This window comes from Tamandua tetradactyla, chromosome 4, assembly GCF_023851605.1.
Source record: "Tamandua tetradactyla isolate mTamTet1 chromosome 4, mTamTet1.pri, whole genome shotgun sequence".
Lineage (NCBI taxonomy): Eukaryota > Metazoa > Chordata > Mammalia > Pilosa > Myrmecophagidae > Tamandua > Tamandua tetradactyla.
In genome coordinates, this window is record NC_135330.1 from 142,098,304 (window position 1) to 142,119,698 (window position 21,395).

Below are 21,395 nucleotides of genomic sequence, written 5' to 3' on the forward strand. Positions count from 1 at the left end.
TTCTTAACAGAATAATATAATACATTTATCAGTGAGATGAATAATGTCATTTTGGATTTCTGAAGAAGTAACTGTAACCTTTCCAAAATCTATTGTTTTCTCTCTTTCCCCTTGTATGCTTAAAAATTGGGTTCTTACTAGAGAAGCTAATAGCAAGTGATTTTTACCCCCAGATAGAATTTAGGAATAAAAAATTTTCCAATATCCAGCCAAAACAAGTTAATAAAAGCAGTTGAAGTCCCAGGCAGATAGGTTATTCCATTTTGGAGTTCAAGTGGAAAAGTGGTCATCGTATTATGTGAATCCTAAATTGACATTTTGGCAGCAAACAAGAATCGTTGGTGGTAAATAATATCCTTCATTTCCCAAAATGTCAGTCACCTCTGGGATCCAAGCTAATTCCCTGCTTTTATCTCTCCAAGAGCATCTTTATTTTTCTAGGGCATAATAGTGATGCTATGTATTATTCATTATGCCTTGGGGGAAACTCAGACTAGTAACAGGCTATCATTAGCTCTCCCCATTACAAGATTGTCCCCAATAAAGTCTATAATCACCTGTGTTGCAGTTGAACCAGGTAAGGTAGAAAAATGACTATTACAGAGCTGAAAATTATGCTGCTCTTCTAGGAGACACATAAAGCATCCCCCTGTATAGCAACTTTATTTTTCAAAGCTTCCTCTTTGGATGTTCAGTGGCTCTTTTAAAAGAGTGATTTGCTCTCACTGGAAAAAAAAAGTTTCCAACCCTTCTGGTTGCAAAGATAGGCCCTTTACTGTAAATCAATATTTTCCTGTCTTGTTTGCTCTGTTGCAAGAAAGATGGACACAGCACAGAACCAATGGTGCTGCTTCCTCCCCTCATTTATCTTGTGGAAACGTTACAAGTGCAGCTTAGCCTTAACCATTTCGCCTCCCCTTTGCTGCCATTGTTACAGGGCTCTTAATACAGCTATTTAAAGACATTGAATGGGATTGTCTTTTTTTTTTCTTCTGGACGTCAGGGGCAAAAGATTGCGTCAATTACAATTCTGAGTTTTTACCTCTCTATGATATACCATTTTTCCATACCAAGCTTCTTTCTTGTTTACTGTTTTATTTACATTTTTATTTATTTCTGTCCCCTTCCTCACAATCACCCTCCCCTCAGCCACCCCCACCCCAGACCACAATACATCTGTTCTAATATGCAGCTCATACAGCTTTCTGTTTGAATGTGTTCTTTTGTGTGCATGGAATCTAAGTTTATGTAAATGATATTGTGGCAAAAATCACATTCTCATTCTTATATTTTGCATTCAACGTTATATTTTTAAAGTCTTTCCTGTTACTGTGTGCAGGCTCTAAGGCTGCATTATATTCTACTTGTGGCACCAACTTCCCATTGAAGGATACTTTGACTCCGATTCCCTGTCAATATGAGAAATACTGCAACAAACATGCTATAGGAGCAGGTTAGATGTAAAGATACCTTTGGGATAAATTTTTAAGTGAGGGAATAGCTGGGTCATAAAGCATGCATATATTTAACTAATCAGTAATTTAATTTATCAAAGATTTTGTGCATTTTTATTGAGTTAATCCTTTGATGTTTTAGTTTTTGTTGCTATTGTGAATGATCATTAGCTCTCCCCATAACAAGATTGTAATATAAAATATATGATATAAAATTGATATAAATTTTTAAAACCTATTTTCTAGGTTTAAAAAAAATCTATTTCTACTTGGTACAAAGAAATGCTGTTGGTTTTGTTAGTTGATCTTGTATTAAGTCACTTGGCTGAACTCATGCTATTTTTACAAATAGACTGTGTTGCATTTTTCCCCCCATCTAACCCAGGATAACAGGTTCATCGATTTATGTCACTCCTTACATATCTCATTTCTTTCTTTCTTCTTAGTCCTGGCTAAGATCACCAATACTATGTTAAACAGCATTGCTGATAGAAGTATTCTTGTCTTTTCTCAATTTTAATGTCTCTGTATTTAACAATATTTGTTGTAGGTTTTGGTTACATAACCTTTACTAAAGGGAGAGAAACTCCATTTCATTACACATTTCCTATGACTTGTTTGTTATTTAAAAACCATAAATTGGTGTTGAACCTTATCATGTGCATTTTTGCATCCATTGTGATAAATATATTCTTTTTTCTCCTTTGGTTTCTGTTATGACAAATTAAACTGATGACATTTCTGATGTTGAACTATCCTTGCATTTTTAGAATATTGAATCTTGATCATTATGTTTTTAAAAATTTCTTGTAAAACAGTAACTATTGTATTTATTATGTTCATATATATGCTTATAAATAAAATGGGGCTATAATTTTATTTTATTTTTTGCCCTTAACTTCTTTGGAATCAAAATTTCACTAGACTTTCAAAATTACTGGGGTGACTCTAACTCTTTTTTATTTTCCCTCTAATTTCTTTAACAATTTATATATGATAAAGTGAAGTGTTCTTTAAAATTTTAAAACAATAAGGGCTTAGGTGTTCTGGTGGAGAGAATATCTTTGTCAAACATTTGATTTATTTAATGCATGTTAGTTTATTCAATGTTTCTATTCCTTCTTGCTTCAATTTTGGCTTTTTAATTTTTATATTAATTTACCCACTTTGTATTTAAAAATATAATCCATATTCTTTTCCTATTTTTCTACTTCTCTTGGTTGGTTGCTATTTCACCATGTGTGCCAGTTTGAAAGGATGTATGCACCCTAGAAAAGCCATGTTTTAACCTTAATCCCATTTTGTAAAGGCAGCTATTTCTTCTAATCCCTATTCAGCACAGCATGTTTGAAACTTTAATTAGATCATCTCCCTGGAGATGTGACTCAATCAAGAGTGGTTGTTAAACTGGATTAGGTGGAGACATTTCTCCACCCATTCTAGGTGGGTCTTGATTACTTTACTGGAATCCTATAAAAGAGGAAATGTTTTGGAGAAAGCTTGAGAATCTGGGAGCAGAGAATGCCTGGGAGCAGAGAATTCCACAGCACCATGAAGTGGAATCCACCAGCCAGCAAGTTTTGGAGATGCCTCCTGGGGAGCTGGAGAGGAAGCTAGCAGATGACACCATACTTGCTGTGTGCCCGTCCAGCCAAGAGAAAAACCCTGACCATATTCACCATGTGCCTTTCCACTTGAGAGAGAAACCCTGAACTTCATGGCTTTCTTGAATCAAGGTATTTTTCCCTGGATGCCTTAGATTGGACATTTCTATAGATTTGCTTTAATTGGGACATTTCCATGGCCTAAAAACTGTTAACTTGCAACTTATTAAATTCCCCTTTTTAAAAGCCATTCCATTTCTGGCATATTGCATTCTAGCAGCTAGCAAACTAGAACACCATTTTAATTCTATACTTAAATTTGCATATTCTTTCTTTTTTTTGACTGTTTTCATCACCAGGAGTTTGTTATTGAAATTTCCAGATCAGTTACTACTTTTGTCAAATTCTTTTTGGTGTTTATTCTCTACCTTATTAATCTCTGTTCTCATCTTTATCATTTCCTTCCTTCTTGCTTCTTTGAGCTTGCGCTCTTGATTTGTTTATATTTCTCTCTTAGTTATTGATAAATTTATTTAAATTGAGCATTTGCTTTAATTACTGCTTTAGCACAATTTTTGTTCCACAAATTTTGTTTTTTAGTGTTTTCATTGCTATTCAAATAGTTTCAAGAATTTTTCAGTTTCCTTTATAATTTTCTTTTAATTTATAAATTTCTTTTAGTTATATCCTAACGATAATTAAGTAAAATGTTATTTAGTTTTCAACCATGTGGTTTGTTTGCTTTTTTTAAAACTTACTTTTGTATAGGATAACATATACAAAGCAAGAAAATAAAAAAGCAATAGTTTTCAAAGCACTCTTCAACAAATAGTTATAGGACAGATCCCAGAGTTTGTCATGGGCTACCATACAATTCTCTCAGATTTTCAATCGTGGTTTTTATATCATCCTTTTGTTATTAATTTTTAATCTTATCAAATTAAAGTCAGAGAACATTGTTTGATATAGCATGACATGAAACCAAAAAACAAAATGAAATTTTCTCTGTAGCTTAATACATGGACTTTTAATTTTTATTTTCTGTGGGTTCATAAAGTTAGCTTATTTTCTGGCTTTCGATTGTACAGTTTTATACTTTTCAATAGTCTGTGCTTATTGATGTTTCAGATTTTTTATATTGCTTTTTATTTTTTGTCTGCCTGGTCACTGATTTAAGTGGAAGGTGTATTAAAATCCAAGTTTATAATTAATGAGATTTGCCAATTTCTCCCTGCAGTTCTGCCAACTGTTTCTGCATACAATTTGATGTTATATAGTTATGTACATGCATGTTCATAAGGATTAAATCTTTCTTTACCAATTTATAACCATCCTCCTTGCTTTTTGTAATTTGTTACTTTTTTTTTTTTTTAACGTGGGCAGGCACTGGGAATCAAACCCGGGTCCTTTGGCACCGCAGGCACGCATTCCTGCCTGCTGAGCCACTGTGGCCCGCCCAGTTCGTTACTTTTTCAGCTATTAGGATTGCTACACAAGATCACTTTTAGTTCCCATTTACCTGATATATTGTTTTCTAAACTTGCATTTTCAACCTTTCTTTACCTTTTCTTTTAAGCATGTTAATTTAAAATGTTAAGCATTTGCAGAAACATACTGCAGAGTTGTGAGAAAAAACAGAAACAAAAACAAAAACAAAAACATAGCACCTCTGGCTCTCTTTTAATTGGTGTACATGAACCTGTACAATTTTAAACAATCTTAAATTGGAAATGATTTCTGTAATTTTTCAATTTTGTATATTCTTCTTTTTTTTGCTTTTCCTTTGTTGCTTTGCAGTGGGTAGATCAATTTTTCTTTAGTTAAAGAGTTAAATGTCAAACATTTGTTTCCATGGTGCTGCACTTTATTTAAGCCCCACATTCACATTTATTGACACATTAATTCCTTAAATTCACGAAGGCTTACGTACTCGTAAACATGTAGTTTAGTATATTCTCATGTTCATTTGGTGTCTTTCTACCCATGTTACTATTGTCTAGAATTTTGATTCTGACATTTAAATTCTTTTAATATTTTTCTTTGCTTTTTTCTCAGCTTTTTTAGACAATATGTTTAGATGGAATTTGATGGTATTTTATCATCTTTACATCCTATATATCTTATAATGAACTACAGCATTTTATTATCCTTATTTCATTACTTCCTTCAAAAGCTGAGAAAAAAGCAAAGAAAAAGATGAAAAGAATAAAAATTCTAGACAATATCAACATGGGTAGAAAGTAACAAATAGACATAAGAATATACTCAAATATATGTTTTATAGATGGGAATATGTAAGCATTCATAAATTTAAAGAACTAAGTCTCTGTGTGACAAACATTTTGAAAATATGCATCTAAATAGATTTTTGTTATACCCTCCCATTTAAATGATAGCTTAGTTGCTTATCAAATTCTAGTTTCAAAATATTTCAGACTTCATTGATTTATTTGTTGTGGTTTTTTTACTTCATTGATTTTTAAATCTAGTATTGTTGAAATGTATGATGTCAGCATGATTTTTGTTCTTTTTAGAACATCTACTCTTTCTTTTTGGAGATTTTTAAATTTTCTGACTTTCGTATTCTTAAATATCACTATATCGTTATCAAAAGGCAGGCTTTGCACTTTATCAATTGAGGTCTTTCATTTTTCTTTAATTCTTAGTTGAAATATTTAATTATATCTAGTCTTTTGCATGGCCAGAAATTGAAGAGTAATTCTTTTTTTTTTTTTTTTTATCATCTGTGTTAGTTAGATTCAGTTGTCAACTTGGCCAGGTGAGCATACCTAGTCTTGTTGCTGCGGAAATAAGCCAATGGTACACGAACCTCATCTGTTGCTGAATACACCTGCAGTCAGCTAGGAGGCGTGCCTGCTGCAATGAATGATGTTTGATTTAATTGGCTGGTGCTTAAATGAGAGATCGGAACGTAGCACAGCTAAGCAGCTCAGCATTCCTCATCTCAGCACTCAGAGCTCAGCCCAGGCCTTTGGAGATGCAGAAAGAAGTCACCCCGGGGAAAGTTGTTGGAACCCAGGGGCCTGGAGAGAAGACCAGCAGAGACCATCCTGTGCCTTCCATGTAAGAAAGAACCTCAGTGGAAAGTTAGCTGCCTTTCCTCTGAAGAACCAACAAAATAAATCCCCTTTTATTAAAAGCCAATCCATCTCTGGTGTGTTGCATTCCAGCAGCTAGCAAACCAGAACAGTTTTCAACAAGAAAGAATGTTGAATTGTGTCAAATGCTTTTAAAATTTTCTATCTTTTTTCTTCCATGTTTCCTTTTAGGAAAAGTTTCTCAGTTTGATATTCTAGCTTGCTAGTTTGTTCTGCCTGTCAATTTATTCCACTCATTGTGTTCTGCAGTTTTTGTACTCTATTTTTTTATATACTTAATATTGCCACTTGTTTCCTTTTTTTTGCCACTTGTTTCCTTTTAACCCATAGTTTCGTTTCCTGTTTTATATGGTTATAAACTTTTCTTATATTTTCAGCATATTTATCTTAAATATATTTCTCCTTGGGTATCTGAGGAGGGGGCAAGAGATGAACCCCAGCACAGAAAAACCCAGCACCACATTTTCAGCCAGGTAATGGCTCTTAAAAATAAGGAGTATGCAGATGAGGCAGTGCCCTTAGGTGACGTTCTGCCAAACCTGGATGGGCTGAGAAGTGGGAGACAGTGAATGTCTGAGGGCAGCTGCTCAGCCATCACCACATCCCACTGGGCTTCCAAGCCATCCAGACACTGAACCTCGGGGTGGCTCTCCCCAGGCCAGCAAGGCAGTACAAGAGCAAGAAAACGAGTAAAAGATGAAGTTCATATCGTTATATAAATCTCAAAGAACATAAACTGTTCAAAGACTTTAGAAATGACGGCCATGGGAGGCCTCTCTGAGAAGGCAACATTTGAAATGAGGCCAGAAGAAAAGGAAAAAGCCATCAGTGTGAATAGTTCTAGGCTGAAGGAAGAGCTGGTATAAAATCCCTGAGATGAGGAAAAAAACTTCTCATTCAGGGGTAACTGGAAACTCTCACTGATCGGGAGATTTGTAGATGAGTTTGAGAGCTGTGCAGGAGCAAAATGGGGTCAGGCGCAGAGTTTTATACCTGACGGCATGAAGTTTGGATTTTATTCTAGGTTCAAAGGGTTGTGGGAGGTCCTGGCAAGCCCAGGTGCTTGAGGTAGGGTGGTGACAATGAAGACTGAAAAAATGGGCAGAGTTTAAAACCTAATTGGAGAATACAGTTTCTAGTCATAAAACATTCATTTGCATCATCTGTCATGATTTCTTTTCTTCAAGTTTATGGCGTTCTGGAAAGCTAAATCAATGTCTTCTGCATTTCAGAATACTGATGTTTAATCTGGATGTTCTTTCATTATTGTTTGCCTGTCAATCTCCATCTTCCTAAAATCTTTATGTATCACATATCAGCCTGACGGCAAATAATTCACATTGAATTTTCAACCTAACGTACATATTCTGGTAGAGTTAAAATGATTTAAAGAGGCAAAGGATTGAATTTTCTCAAGTTTAGAAGAGGCTCCTTTTACTGAATGTAGAGCGCTTATAGTTCAAATAGCCACATGGTTGTCATTGCTTCAATTACGTGCCGCCTTTCCCCATCTATCTTATCTCAAAAAAGGGACTAATGCCTCCTTTCACAACCTGAGGCATAAGATAGATTTTATATCATAAGAGAATTATGATGGGGAAGTGGATAATTAAATGGGCAAAAGATATCACTGCTCCTGAAGTCGGTAACCACAGTCTATCATAGAGAATCCCGTGAGGGCAATTTCCCAACATCTGTGGACTAGTCAATGATGAGGGCCATTTTCCATAATGAGTAAAATTAAACGGCTTTTATGGTGTCCTTTCCAAAACACTCATGCTCTGTGGTGGTTGTGTGTTCTTTGTATTATTAGAAATAGCTAGCAACTTGTAAGTGTGATCTTTTGCAAAAATAATTTATTAAAGTTCTTCACTGGGCACCATCCTGCATAAAATTTTTACAAAAATGTGACCAAATTATAATGCTCTTTTATCTCTGACTTTTTAAACTTAATGTGCTGTGAACCCAGTTTTCCATTTCAATGAATTATATTCATTTAAAAAATAATAACAATAATATATTTTGGCTTTTTTCCTAAGAGCTTTACATTTATTTACACATTGAATTCTCACAACAAATTTGTGATATAGGTTCTCTTAACATGCCTAAAGTTACATGGCTAAAAATGGTCAAGATTTATATTTTTGATAATAATAGTTAGCATTTACAAAGTGCTTACAATGTTAGGCACTGTAATGATTGCTTAATATAGACTTTTAAAGTTATTTTTTCCTGATAATTCCATGAATCTGTCCCATTTGTTAAGTGGGACAATTGTTTATAGTGGTAAAATAACTTGACCAAGTTAATAATGGAGCCATAATTCAAACAAAGGCAAAAAAAAAAAATCAGTCTTTAAAAACTAGTATTGTTAATTTTACTGAATTTCCCAGGTCAGTTCAGTGCCCAAGTTCCAGGGGACCTGATTTACTATCTGGTACTTGGGACTTTCTGGAATCTGAAAAATTAGTGTGGTTAACTTGAAAAAAAAAAAAGCAGAGCAATTTTCTGATCATTCTTCATTTGCCTGTCTCCCAACAGATCCATTCTCTTCTCTTTCCTTTTCTGTGCCTGCAAGGCTGCCTCCTCGGTTTTTCCTTGAGTGTGGCCAATGGAAGGCATCAATAAGAGAGGAGGGAGGGAAGAGAGGAAAGTCAAAGCATTTCCTTTCCCTCCCCTCCCTTCTTTAGTGTCAGTCTGTGGCGATAGTTGTGTCCCTCCACACCTGCATCTTTGCTCGGGAAACTCTTCCTCAAAGTCCCATTACTCATTCAACTCTGGAACTTGCTTTTCTTCCCTTAGCCTTCCATTCTAGGTGTAGTAATGCCTTCCCATTGACACGAGTCTTTGAGTGCCTCAGCATTCTTCAGTGAGGCTCAGAAGATAGGATGGTCGCCAAAATAAGGAGTAGCCAGTTGCAAAGAGGGGACAAAAGAGAAACATTTAGGCAGCCATACCACGGATTCACCTATCAGCAATAATATTCATATGGGACAAAAATTTTAATTTTTCTGGGCAATCAGGGTCAGCCACTGTAATAATCTGAAGCCAAGAAAATAGAAATGTTGGGTAATAATGATACTGTAATATGCTTCACAGAGAAATTTCTGCCCTTTGAGCCAGAGGAAGTGATGGATTTGGCAATATAGCTGGGAGAGATGAACTATGGAATTACAAATCATATTTTACCCCCAGGCTAGAAGCCGTGGCAACCCCCTATTACATGCCATTGCAGCACTGTTGTGTTGCTATGGCATGGAAGAACAAAATTTCCATTTCTATTTAAGTTCTCAGAAGAACTCAGTTCAAGATTTATTGCGGCCTCCTCTTTAAGCAACAAATTTGGGAACTAAGATCATTTTATTTTGAAAAAATGTTCCTTTTGGTGATTGACTGTACTGAGCAAAGTGTTTTATTTTTCACTATGTAGTTTCATTTTTTTTATTCCCTCATAATTTTATGCAGCCAAAGAAAATTCTTTGTTTGGGTCCTGTAATATGATGAATATACCAAACTCTTTGATTCCTATATGATTTTGGTTAACTTGCAGGAATGCCCTACTTCTTCCTTATCACCCTAAGGCAATCTATCTAGCTTACTTTCGTCCAAGGTGTTTCTCAGTGACTAACTCTGGCATGAAGTCCTTCCTGACATTCCCTTTTCCAACTAACTCAGATATAATTTGTCACTTTTTCCTTTTTAATTGTTGCCACTGACCACTATATATATATATTTAATAATGTATTAATAATTTAAATATATATATTTAACAATTTTCTCTCGCCTACCACATTGTAAGCTCCTTGAGGGCAGTGATGGATCTTACATTTGTGTTATTGACATCTAATATAGTTAGATGGCCAGAATATAATAAATAATAAATAAATAAACAAACAAAAGAAATGATTCCTGTGTGGATAAATATCTTTTTAGTCTAATGTGACATGAAGAGCAAGTAGGTTTCACATCCAACTTTTCTAGAATTTATATTGCTATAGCCTTTGTAATATCATAGAGAAATCTGCTAAAACTAATTGAGTTAGATATATCTTATTTTCCACCCAGTATCCATTTTCCCCTTATTTTTTATTAACAGAAACCTAAATTGTGGAGGGAAGCAATGTATTACATTAAAAATACTTTCTCGAAGTTAAAGGTGTTTGTATTCTCCTGATCTAGTCACTGATATAAATGAGATGTTCATGTATAAATGAGACTTTCTGGTAACTTAGTTTATAAGTATGAGCGTGTGTTTACACAACCACACACACACATATATGCCCTAAAGTTGTGTAAATATTTACCACTCTTTCTCCTTCTTCCTTCCTTAAACATGGATATAATGCCCAGAAGTAGAACAGCAATCTGAGTTTAGATGCCGCAAATAAAGTATATCCAGAGCTAGAAGCTTCCCGGTTCCTTGTGCATCAGCCCTACATTTCCTATATATCTCTATATATCACTACAGTTCTATTCCTCGTTATGTGAGACTGAACAAGTATTTTTGTCTGAGCCATTGTTTGTCAGATTTTTGTAATATGTAGCACAATACAATCTTGAACAATTCACCAATGTAAGTTTCTTGGTAGATAGAGTACATTAACTTTTCACTTGTCATTGATTCTGAGGACAGGAAAATAGCTATCAGCCAAGATGCAGGAAGTGAACAGATTCCCAGTTATTCTAAGATATTTCGAGTGTTGATTCAGTTGCTCCCCCTTCTTTTGAAAAATTATACCTTAATGATTTGATTGTTTTTTTTAGATAAACTATGCACATACCTCCCTTCAGTAAGTGATGACAGCGTTAACTGTATGAAATAAGAGTGGCCTGTAAAAAAATGCTTCTAATATCTAGTGCTGTCAGAAAAGAAGTCTTCTGTATAACAAGGCAACTAAGATCAGCTGCATTAAACATTCTTTAATTTTGAAGCGGTCACTTTGAAATAGAAAAATTATCTGGTTACCTAGATGGTAGATGTCATGGGCCAAAAAACCATCTTGGCCTCCACTTTAGTGTTCTTGATGCGGAGAATTAATTCTTCACAAGAAGTTACCAAGGTCAACCCTATGGTTATGGCATTGATATCAAACATATCCTTTGAACATGATCCAGGGAAGAGTATATTCTCTTTTTCCTGGATGCGGGAGTTTATGGTCTCCATCAAGCATTTTGCCTAAGTGCTGGAACTTATTCAAAGAGGCATCCTTGGGTAAAAACTCATTTTCCCTGTAGGAATTCCCTACAGGGAATACCTACCTCTGTGAAGAGGCAAGGTGATCTTCCCTCTGCGGGGAAGACTTCATAATTGGTTGACAACTCTACTTCACTGGTTTTCATGCCTGTGGATTCACCTCTAGAAAATACTTGCATCTCAGTTCTCATCATCATAGTAATTCATGCTTTCAAGGACCTAGAGTGTTTATCAATATGATTAGAAAGTGTTAGGGAAGGGATCATTTACAGCTGCACATTTAAGATTTGCCCTCTCGCCTGCTTTCTTTGTTGGATTTTCAGCTTAGTGGCTCCTTCTGCTCTCCCATCATTTGCTTGCTAAGTTTTTGAATCTGTATTTTAGAATTCCAACCATTTACAGTTCTGAAGTCTAATTTGAGTTAGAGAACTCCGGTCAAAGGTTTGTGCTTTCAATTCATTCATATAGAAATTCACAGTTCAATCTCTTTTGGAAAAAGTTAGATAATGATTCTATATATTTGAATTTCATTAGTCTTGACAGCGACATATGAGTCCCTGACTTTTAATAAAGATGGACAATAAAGACTGGTCACATGAAATGCATCTTGGTGTTTGTGGTAAGCTGTTGACAAGAATATTTTCCACTAAATCATCATAATGCTCATCGTGGGATCACCTATAACAGCATCCATCCCTCCTTCTTCTTTCCTAACAGAAGTCAATTTTGTTATGGCATTCAGCCCTCCTCTACAGAATATACAATTATTGGGGTGGGTGACCCCTCCTCTTATTCCAGGCATTTATTGGTCTAAGGAAATGGTACCTCAAATTGGGTGAATGAGACATGAAGAAAGGTTTTCTAGGAGTTTATGGAAATGTCCTTCCTCTTTCTTCAAGATTTTCCTTATTTTTTTAAAGCTAGTTTATTTTGGGTTTTGTATTTCTTGCTGCTGAAGTGGTTCTAACTGATAAATCCTTGCGTATTTTCTAGATAATTTTCCAATAATTTTCTTTCTGAATATTGTACTAGGAAATATTTTGTGACTTACATTTCTCCTTTCTTTTTGTAATTAGGAGCAATACAACTTATTTGGTTTCTTTTATTTTTACTTCTAGGAAGACAAGAGCCAATTTTATGTCCAGCAACAACAGCCATGGTGACATGTGGTAGAAGTGTATTTTTTTCCTTTCATTCCTGATCTTGGAATACTTCCATTTTTTCTTTTTTTATTTGACTTATTGTACTTGTATTTTGTTACAACCCACATCTACAGAGTAATAAAACCATAATCTTTTGTAGATTTAAGCTGTTTTATGTACTGTAGATTCTCTTCTAGAAAGGAGATCTTACATTGAATCGCAACACGTATAATGAAGTAGAACCATTCTGGTTGAAACTTGGCATCAGGGCCTAAAACCCTCCCCAGATTAGTCCCACACCATATCTCCTACCTACACATAACTTCCTCATTTCTTCTGGAAAATCCTTAAATCTTTTATTTCTCTCCTCAATACTTTTGCACCATTTCCCAAAGATATTGGACTATAATCAAATTCTGGGTATGAAACCCTTTTGATTTGCAAATTTTTTCCCATTCTGTAGTTGTCTTTTTACTTACTTTATAATGTTCTTTGGTGCATATATATATATATTTAAGTTTTTAACGAAGTATAGTTGATCTAGTCTTTCTTTTGTTGCTTTGCTTTGGACATAAGATATAGAAATATCTTGCCACATCCAAGATTGAGAAAATACAGCCTAATCCTTTCTTCTAAAAGTACAATAGTTATAGATCTTATATATGCACCATTGACCCATTTCATGCTAATTTTCATATATGGTATGAATGTGGTCTACTTTCATTCTTTTGTGTGTAGTTATCTAGTCCTAGTATCATTTGTTGAAGAGATTATTCTTTCCCCACTGAATGATCTTGGAACCCTTGTGGGAAATCAATTGACCATAGATGCTTATATTTATTTCTGGACTATTAAATCTATTCCACCGCTCTACATGACTATCCTTTTACCAGTACCACACTGTTTTGATTATTGTAGCTTTGTAGTAAGTTTTGAAATCAGAAAGTGAGAAGTGGGAGTCCTCTCACTTTGTCTTTCTTTTCCAATATTGTTCTGGTTTTTCAAGTTCCCTTATGATTTCATATGAATTTGAGGATTGGCTTTTCCATTTATTAAAAGACAGGCCTAGGTGGGCCATGGTGGCTCAGTAGGCAGAATTCTCACGTGCCATGCCAGAGATCCAGGTTCGATTTGTAGTACCTGCCCATGCAAAAAAACAAACAAATAAAAATTACAGGTCTTTGGAATTTTGATAGGAATCACACTGAACCTGTCGAATGCTTTGAGAAGTATGGCTGTTCCTAACAATATTAATTCTTCAATCATTGAACACAGGATATATTTCCATTTAATTCAGTGTCCTTTAATTGCTTTCAGTGTAATGTTTTTAAAGTACAAGTCATTCACTTTCTGCATTAAATTTATTCCTAGGAATTTTATTCTTTTGAATGTCATTATAAATGGAATTTTCTTAATTTCCTGCTTTGGATTGTTCATTGGTGGTATATAGAAACAAAACTGAAATTCATACATTGATTTTGTGTCCTGCAACCTACTGAATTTGTTTATGAGTTCTACTAGTTTTTCTGTGGGATGCTCTATAATTATTAACATTCATTGTAGAGATATTTCTGTTAATAGTATCATCTACAAATGCCAGTGAGCAGAAAAGATCAATATATGACGACTGACAGTTTGACAAAGAGTATAGCCTAAATCTGAAAATCAAATAATATGAGGTCACTTGAAGTAATTTTTGTGGGTTTACAAAATATGAATGAGATTGAAGACTTAGTGAGCAAACAGATCATTACATCTATTAAGCTTGAATTTAGTTACTTCTTACAACATAGCATGAATTTTGAAGTGTCATGTAGCAATCATTATCCCATTCATTCATTGTCTGCTGCACAGAATGATGAAGACCTCATATTAAAACACTTTACATGGATTAGCTCATTTACTTATCACAGAAATACTATGAGTTATAGTATTATCTTTACTACAAAGCTAAGAAAACTATGTTTGCAGAGTTTGTTAATGTTAGAACTGGTTTTCAAATCTAGTTACTTATTCCTAAGGTTTTCCTGCATCTTATGTCCTCTGGATAAAAGAAAAGGATAAATGCCAAATTTCATTCTCAGTCTTCAGGTATATCAATGGGTAGGAGGGTGGGAGAATTAAAGCACAGGAAGCAGTTTGGGAAACCTCTTAACAGTAGATGGCCAGTAACAGAATGGCTGAGCAAAGATTTCCACCTGCTGTGGGGCAGGGACTAGATCAGGGAAGAATAGGTTCGCAATTGTACCTGTCTTTTATTTTTACTAAATGAAGAGCTAGCACAATTATTCCAAAAGATTAAAGCATGAAATATAGTTGTATAATTAAAAACATATCAGAATATAGCAAAAGAGATGCTCAGAACATCAATATAAAAGTAAAACCAAACCAAAAAAAAAAAAGCAAGACAAATAGAATGACCATCAATCACTTGCCTATAGACCAATTGACTTCACATTGTTTCTACTAATTGATTAAGAGTGTACTCTTGCCCAACGTTTGTCTCCTTTTTCATCAAATCACTTCCTCTCCTACTTCATGCTTAATATGTGCTAGAAAAGTTTTGGACACATCTAGCAGCCAACTTTTAGTCCTCGCCTAATACCTCCTTTCCCCTCTTGCTTGATTGTGTACAGATGTTTCAGTATATCTCCTTTCCACGTCTGGGTGGACTATTCAGGGCAAGAACTCTCGGGGCAGGTCTCCCCTCCCTTGGGGCTGCTTAAATAACCTGGCCTTAGCACAGATTTGTCTCTCTTCTCCAAAGTGAATTGGGGCATGCAGAGCTGCCATCCACTGACTCTGACACAAGCAGTTGGCCTCCGTGGGAAATCAGCCATGCAGGGAACTCTTCCCCTGCTCTTTTAGACCTTTTGTGTTGTGTAAGTAATCAAAGTGGTCATTTGCTAGCTAGGAACTAAGAGTGATACTCTTGCTAAGAACTAGGAGTGATACTCAACATGTTGCTAGAATGTGAGAAATTTCTAGTAATAACCAATCTGATGAAACTGAATTTAGAAATAATTAGTAACAAAGTCCTGCTTCGCCAAACTCAAAAAAATACATAAGAAGAACATTCTCTTAATGAAATGAAGATAAAACTATGTTGGGAGATTTAACCACAGCTGTTTCAATTTTTACACTGCAAAGTCAAAAAATAAATAGGGTCAAAGTTAATTTTAATAACATTAATGGTTAAATTCATTTGCATAGATTTAATTTTAATCATACATTCAGAGAAATAATTTCCATTTTAAGCATCTATGGAACATTAAAATAAAAAGACCATTAACAACATTAATTAGGTCACAAAAATCTTTTTCTGCAAAACAAAAATTGAACAGATCACTATAATAGATTGCTATAAAATTAGTAATAATAGCATTTAAGAAATAAAAAGAGAAAACTATGAAATTTAAGAGTTCCTAAATAACTTTTGTACCAAAAAATAAAAAATAATTTCAAATGATTCAGAACATAAAGAAAATGATACACTACATATCAACACTCAAATTTATTATTTTAATGCTACAAAATTAATAAGAACTGGAGGATAAACTAACTATATCAATTAAGTAAAAAATTTAGGAAGGAAGAATTTTTCAAACCCGAGAATTTGGAATTAATAGTGATTATAACGTCAATGAATCAGAATACAGAAAAATATGAAAAATTACAACTCAGGTTCTCATAGCTTGAAAAAAATGCAGACCAAATTCTGAAAAATACAGTCCGGAGATCTTAGAAGCTATACAGATAAACAAAATAAGGATTAAGGGAACTAACAGATGACAATAAAATGTAATAGAGCACTGTGAATATTTAAAAATTCTAATTGAAATATGTATTTTTCTTTATTAGGAGATGAAAGTCCAAATTTTAAGAACTTGGAACAAATTAAAGTTATTAAGGAAATATTCTGATAATTCAATGGATAAATTCTTTCAAACTCTCAAGTAATAGGTCATTTTCATTCTACATAAACTGTGCCGGAGTTTATGGTATGTAAAATAAGTAAATATATGTTACTTTATTTTCTATTAAATATATCTAAAGATAAAAGATATCTTTCAACCTAATTCATTTTATGTAGCTTATACAGTCCTGACACTAAACTATAATAAGTTTTGCTCAACTCTCCCAAAATTATACACAATTTTTTATATAAATGTAGAAGCCATAGTTCTAAATAAAATATTTGCACATCAAATTCTACACAGTGCATATACAAAAGAGTTCTCCAGACAGGACTGGTTCCCGGACTATAAATATGGTTTTCATTGAGAAATCCATTGTACTACAAGGTCTGACAGACAGTGGCTTACTAAAGCCAGGATAGTTGGAGTCATCAACCCTGGATACGGGTGTAAGAATGTGCATTGTGATATTAAAAACAATACAAGTGCCTCTGCTTTTATTATAACCAAATACTGGAAATTCTAAACAACATCTGTGATAAAATATTCCTCATTGACAAAACACTTTTGTCGGTCTAAATTGTAAACAATTGCCTGCTCCAAGGGCAGACAACTCCCACTGCCTGCTCTTGATATGTCTCAGCTCTTAAATAAAAACCAAACAAAGTAAAAAATATACCCATGCTAGTATCAATGAACGACCATGATGCCTTTAATAATACTCAATTTCTATTCTTTATAATTCTTTTTGAAAAACTAGATATGGAAGAATAAATCAACATAATAAAAATTATGTTGTAATTGTAAAATATTAGAAACATTAAATTAAATTATCAATAAGGCAATGATCCTTGTTAATAGAATTTATACTTTCTATATTGTCCTGAAAATTCTGAAATTGCAATGAAACATGAAATAAAAATTAGTGTAGTGAAAGGAAAAAGAGAAACAAATTATCATAATTTATATATTACATGATTATGTACTCATTAAACCCAGAAAATTTAATGGGAAAATTACTTAAAGTTATTAAGAGTTTAGTTCATTGATTCAGCAACAAGTGAAAAATAGCACAACTTGTTTTCCTATTTCCTAAAAAAGTGACAAATATACAGTGTGACAGAAATATGAAAGATTCAAGTCACTACAGAAACAAAAAAACCAAAATATTTAGACAAAGATATGGCATATAACAAGAAATACATGAGATTTATAAGAAGAAAATGATAATACTTCATAGAGAAATATCAAAGAAAATTTAAAAATGCAGAGACATGTTATGTTTATTCGATAGAAAGATTGACTATCATAAATATATTTATAATTTTAACTTAATGCAGATGTCTAACGCCATAGAAATAAAAGTCCAGGTGGAATTTTTCTGACTTGATTAAAATTTTAAATTTCCACTGAAGAAGAATAAACAGACATGAATCATATAAGATCAAAAAAAAAAGATTTCATAAAGGGAGAAGAGGGGTGCTTGCTCTATCAGATATCAGAGCGTATTATATAGTATCAATAAATAAAACTGCGATATTAATGTTAGAATTACCTGGTGAAAATATGATGACACAGATTAACACTGATACATAAGAACCTAGAATGTGACATGAAAGTATTACATACTAACGAGTGCTGCAAAGGACCAAGGAGAAGCAAGAACATTTTATAGAACAGTTCTGGAAGACTCGCTTTATTAATACAAACAATTATAATAAAGCTGTGGTAATGACATATAGCTGGTTTTGGTGCAGAAAAAGAATACACCAATGAGAGAGAACAGAATGCTAGACACAGTCCCAATGTGTAAGGACATTTTATATGTGACAAAGGAGGCGATGCAAAGCAGTGAGAAAAGCATAGATTATTTAACAAGTGTTTTAGGAAAGGACAGTTATCTTGGAAGTAAAAGGATTCTTCCCTTTACACTATACATAAAAAATTAATCGTAAATGGATATCAGATCTACATGTGTAAAGGGGAATTTCAAAACTTTTAGGAGGAAATAAACATCAGTGTCTTCATGATCTAGAGAAAGGGAGATTTCTAAAGCAAAACACATACAAATCACATGGAAATATTGATAAATTCAGTAACATCAAAATAAAAACTTCTGTGGATCAGAAGAAACCATAAACAATGTGAAAAGATAGTCTACAGACTTGGAAATTTGTGTAACTGGCAAAGCATTAAAACCCCCAATATACAAAGCGTTTCTATGAACCAATGATAGATATTTGAAAATTACAAAATGGGCAAAAAATATGAATAGACAACTTACAAAAGAGATACCCCAATGCACCATAAATATATAAAAGATTCCCATCTTCAGTACTAATTAGGAAAATGCAATCGCAAGCAGAAGGGATACACTATCACATGTATCAGATGGCCAAATATGTTAAATTATACACTTACATGGAGTAGTGGGACCTCTCATATATCGTGGAAAAATGTAAATTGGCTAGACCCTTTTTTCAGAAAAAACTGTCAATATCTTGAAAATTTTTAGGGATACATAGTCTATCACATAGTTGTTTCACATCCAGGTGTACATCCTAGAGAAACTCACAGAGAAGCACAAGAAAACATGTCAAAATGTTTATTGTGGTTACATTTATAAGTGTTTAAGAATAGAAGTATTTAATGTCATTAAGAGGAAAATGAATAAATAAGTTATAGCATATGCATACAATGGAATCCTATATGACAATAGAGTGAATTACTTAAAAGTACTCATATGCACATGAATGAGTATTACAACTGATGGACAAAAACACTATATTGCAGAAGAAAGCCTAAGCATGATCTTACATAATGTTAGATAATATGCAAAAAAATATATTCAGCCCCAAAACAATGTGGGAGGGAAGAGAGGGAGTAAAATGCACAAATGTTGATAATTATTGAAGCTGGTGGACACGTGCATAAGTTTGTTGATTATCCTGTCTATATTGATATTTGTTTGAAAATGTCTAACATAAAAAGTTTTAATGCAAGAATACTTGACTACCTGGTGCAAGTGTGAAGTATGTGGAAGTGATTAAAACTGAGTTCTGATTGAGAGGTGCAGCCCTTTGGAGGGCTGTGTGGTGGTTTCACAGGAGGCTAGGGGTGAGGTTGCCATATGATCCTGCAAGCCCTTTGCTTAGTAAATACCTGGAGGAACTGAGTGTGGGGACACGAATAGACACTTGCACACTGGTGTTTATGGCACAGTGATCATGATTTACAATGGATAGAGGTGACCTGGGCACATGGAAGGGGGAACTGTGGTATGTACATATAATGGACTACTCAGTGACCACAAGAAGTAATGAAGTTTGAAGTATGCAACTAAGTGAATGGACCTTAAGGACTATATGTTGAATGAAATGTGATAAACAAAAGAAATATTATCATGCCTCACTCATGTGGACTAACAAATAAAACCTTGGTGAACTGAAGTTCACAGCATGGGTTATCAGGTTGGGGCCTATTGTAAAGCTCTTTTAAAGACTGTAAGCTCTTACAGCCATCACATGTATTCAGGAGTTGTAATTGTTATTTCTAAATTCTGAGATACTGAGCTGTTTGTATACATCCTGGCAATTCCCAGGAACTTTGGGTATTCATATGGCACCTGAGAGTCAGAGCTAGACCTCTGAAACTATGCAAGTCGGCACTACTCCATATAGGAGCTGTTTAAAAAGTTTAAAAAGGGGTGAGGCTTAGACTTGAGCTATGAAGGAAGCTGATCTGGATAGGACTAAGGTAAATCAGAATAGAGGGTAAAGGATGTTATAGTTTATATTTTAAAACTTGTACTTCTGTGTGAGACCAAAGGGAGAGATGTTTATTTGGTGCAAAATTTATATTTTGTGTTGTACATTATCTAATTTAACTTGTATGATCAGTTTAGTTGAACACCCTAAATACATGGAATTTTGAATAGGGCGTGGGATCTTGTCAGTTTGTCCAGGTTAATGTGATGTCTCGATATATACCAGAGTGATTTGGACAGTGACTAAAAAAAGTGTTTGCAAAGTCCTCTTTAGGGATGGGGAAAGAGAAGGAAATATTCAACTTCCCCATTTGGAGGATTCCTGATTTTCTCACAAGCTGTGAAGACAACCAAATAAATAGGCTGAGGCCTTGATCTTGGGGGTTGTCCCTATGAAACTTATTCCTGAGAAGGAGAAGCTTAGGCTACTTATAATTATGCCTAAGTGCCACTCTCAGTGAACCTCTTTTTGTTGCTCAATGTGGCCTCTCTCTCTAAGCCAACTTGGCAGGTTAATTCACTGCTCTCTCTCCTATGTGGGACATGACTGCCTGGGTAAATCTCCCTGGCAATGTGGGACAGAACTCCCGGGATGAGAGGGACCTGGCATCATGGTATTGAGAAAGACTTCTTGACCAAAAGGGGGATGAGAGAAAGGAGACAAAATAAATTTCAGTGGTTGAGAGATTTCAGAGTTGAGAGGTGAACCTAGAGGTTATTCTTATGCATTATATAGATATACCTTTTTAGTTTATGGTGTAATGGAGTGGCTGAAGGGAAGTACCTGAAACTGATGAGCTGTGTTCAGGAGCCTTGATTCTTAAAGGTGACTGTATAATGATATAGCTTTTACAATGTGACTGTGTGATTGTGAAAACCTTGTGTCCAGTCCTCCATTTATCCAGAGTATGGACAGATGAGTTAAAAAAATACGGACAAAAAATAAATAAATTAATAAATAATGGGGGGGATAAGGGGTAAAAAATTGGGTAGATGGAAATACTAGTGGTCAATGTTCTAAAAATGATCATGATGATGAATACACAGCTGTGTGATGATATTGTGAGCCACTGATTTACACCATGTATGGACCATATGTGTGTGAAGATTTGTCAATAAAAATATTTTTATAAAAATGAGTTCTGGATAATAAATAACTCTAGGGCAATAATGGATAGGGAGGTAGCTTCAATGCTTTG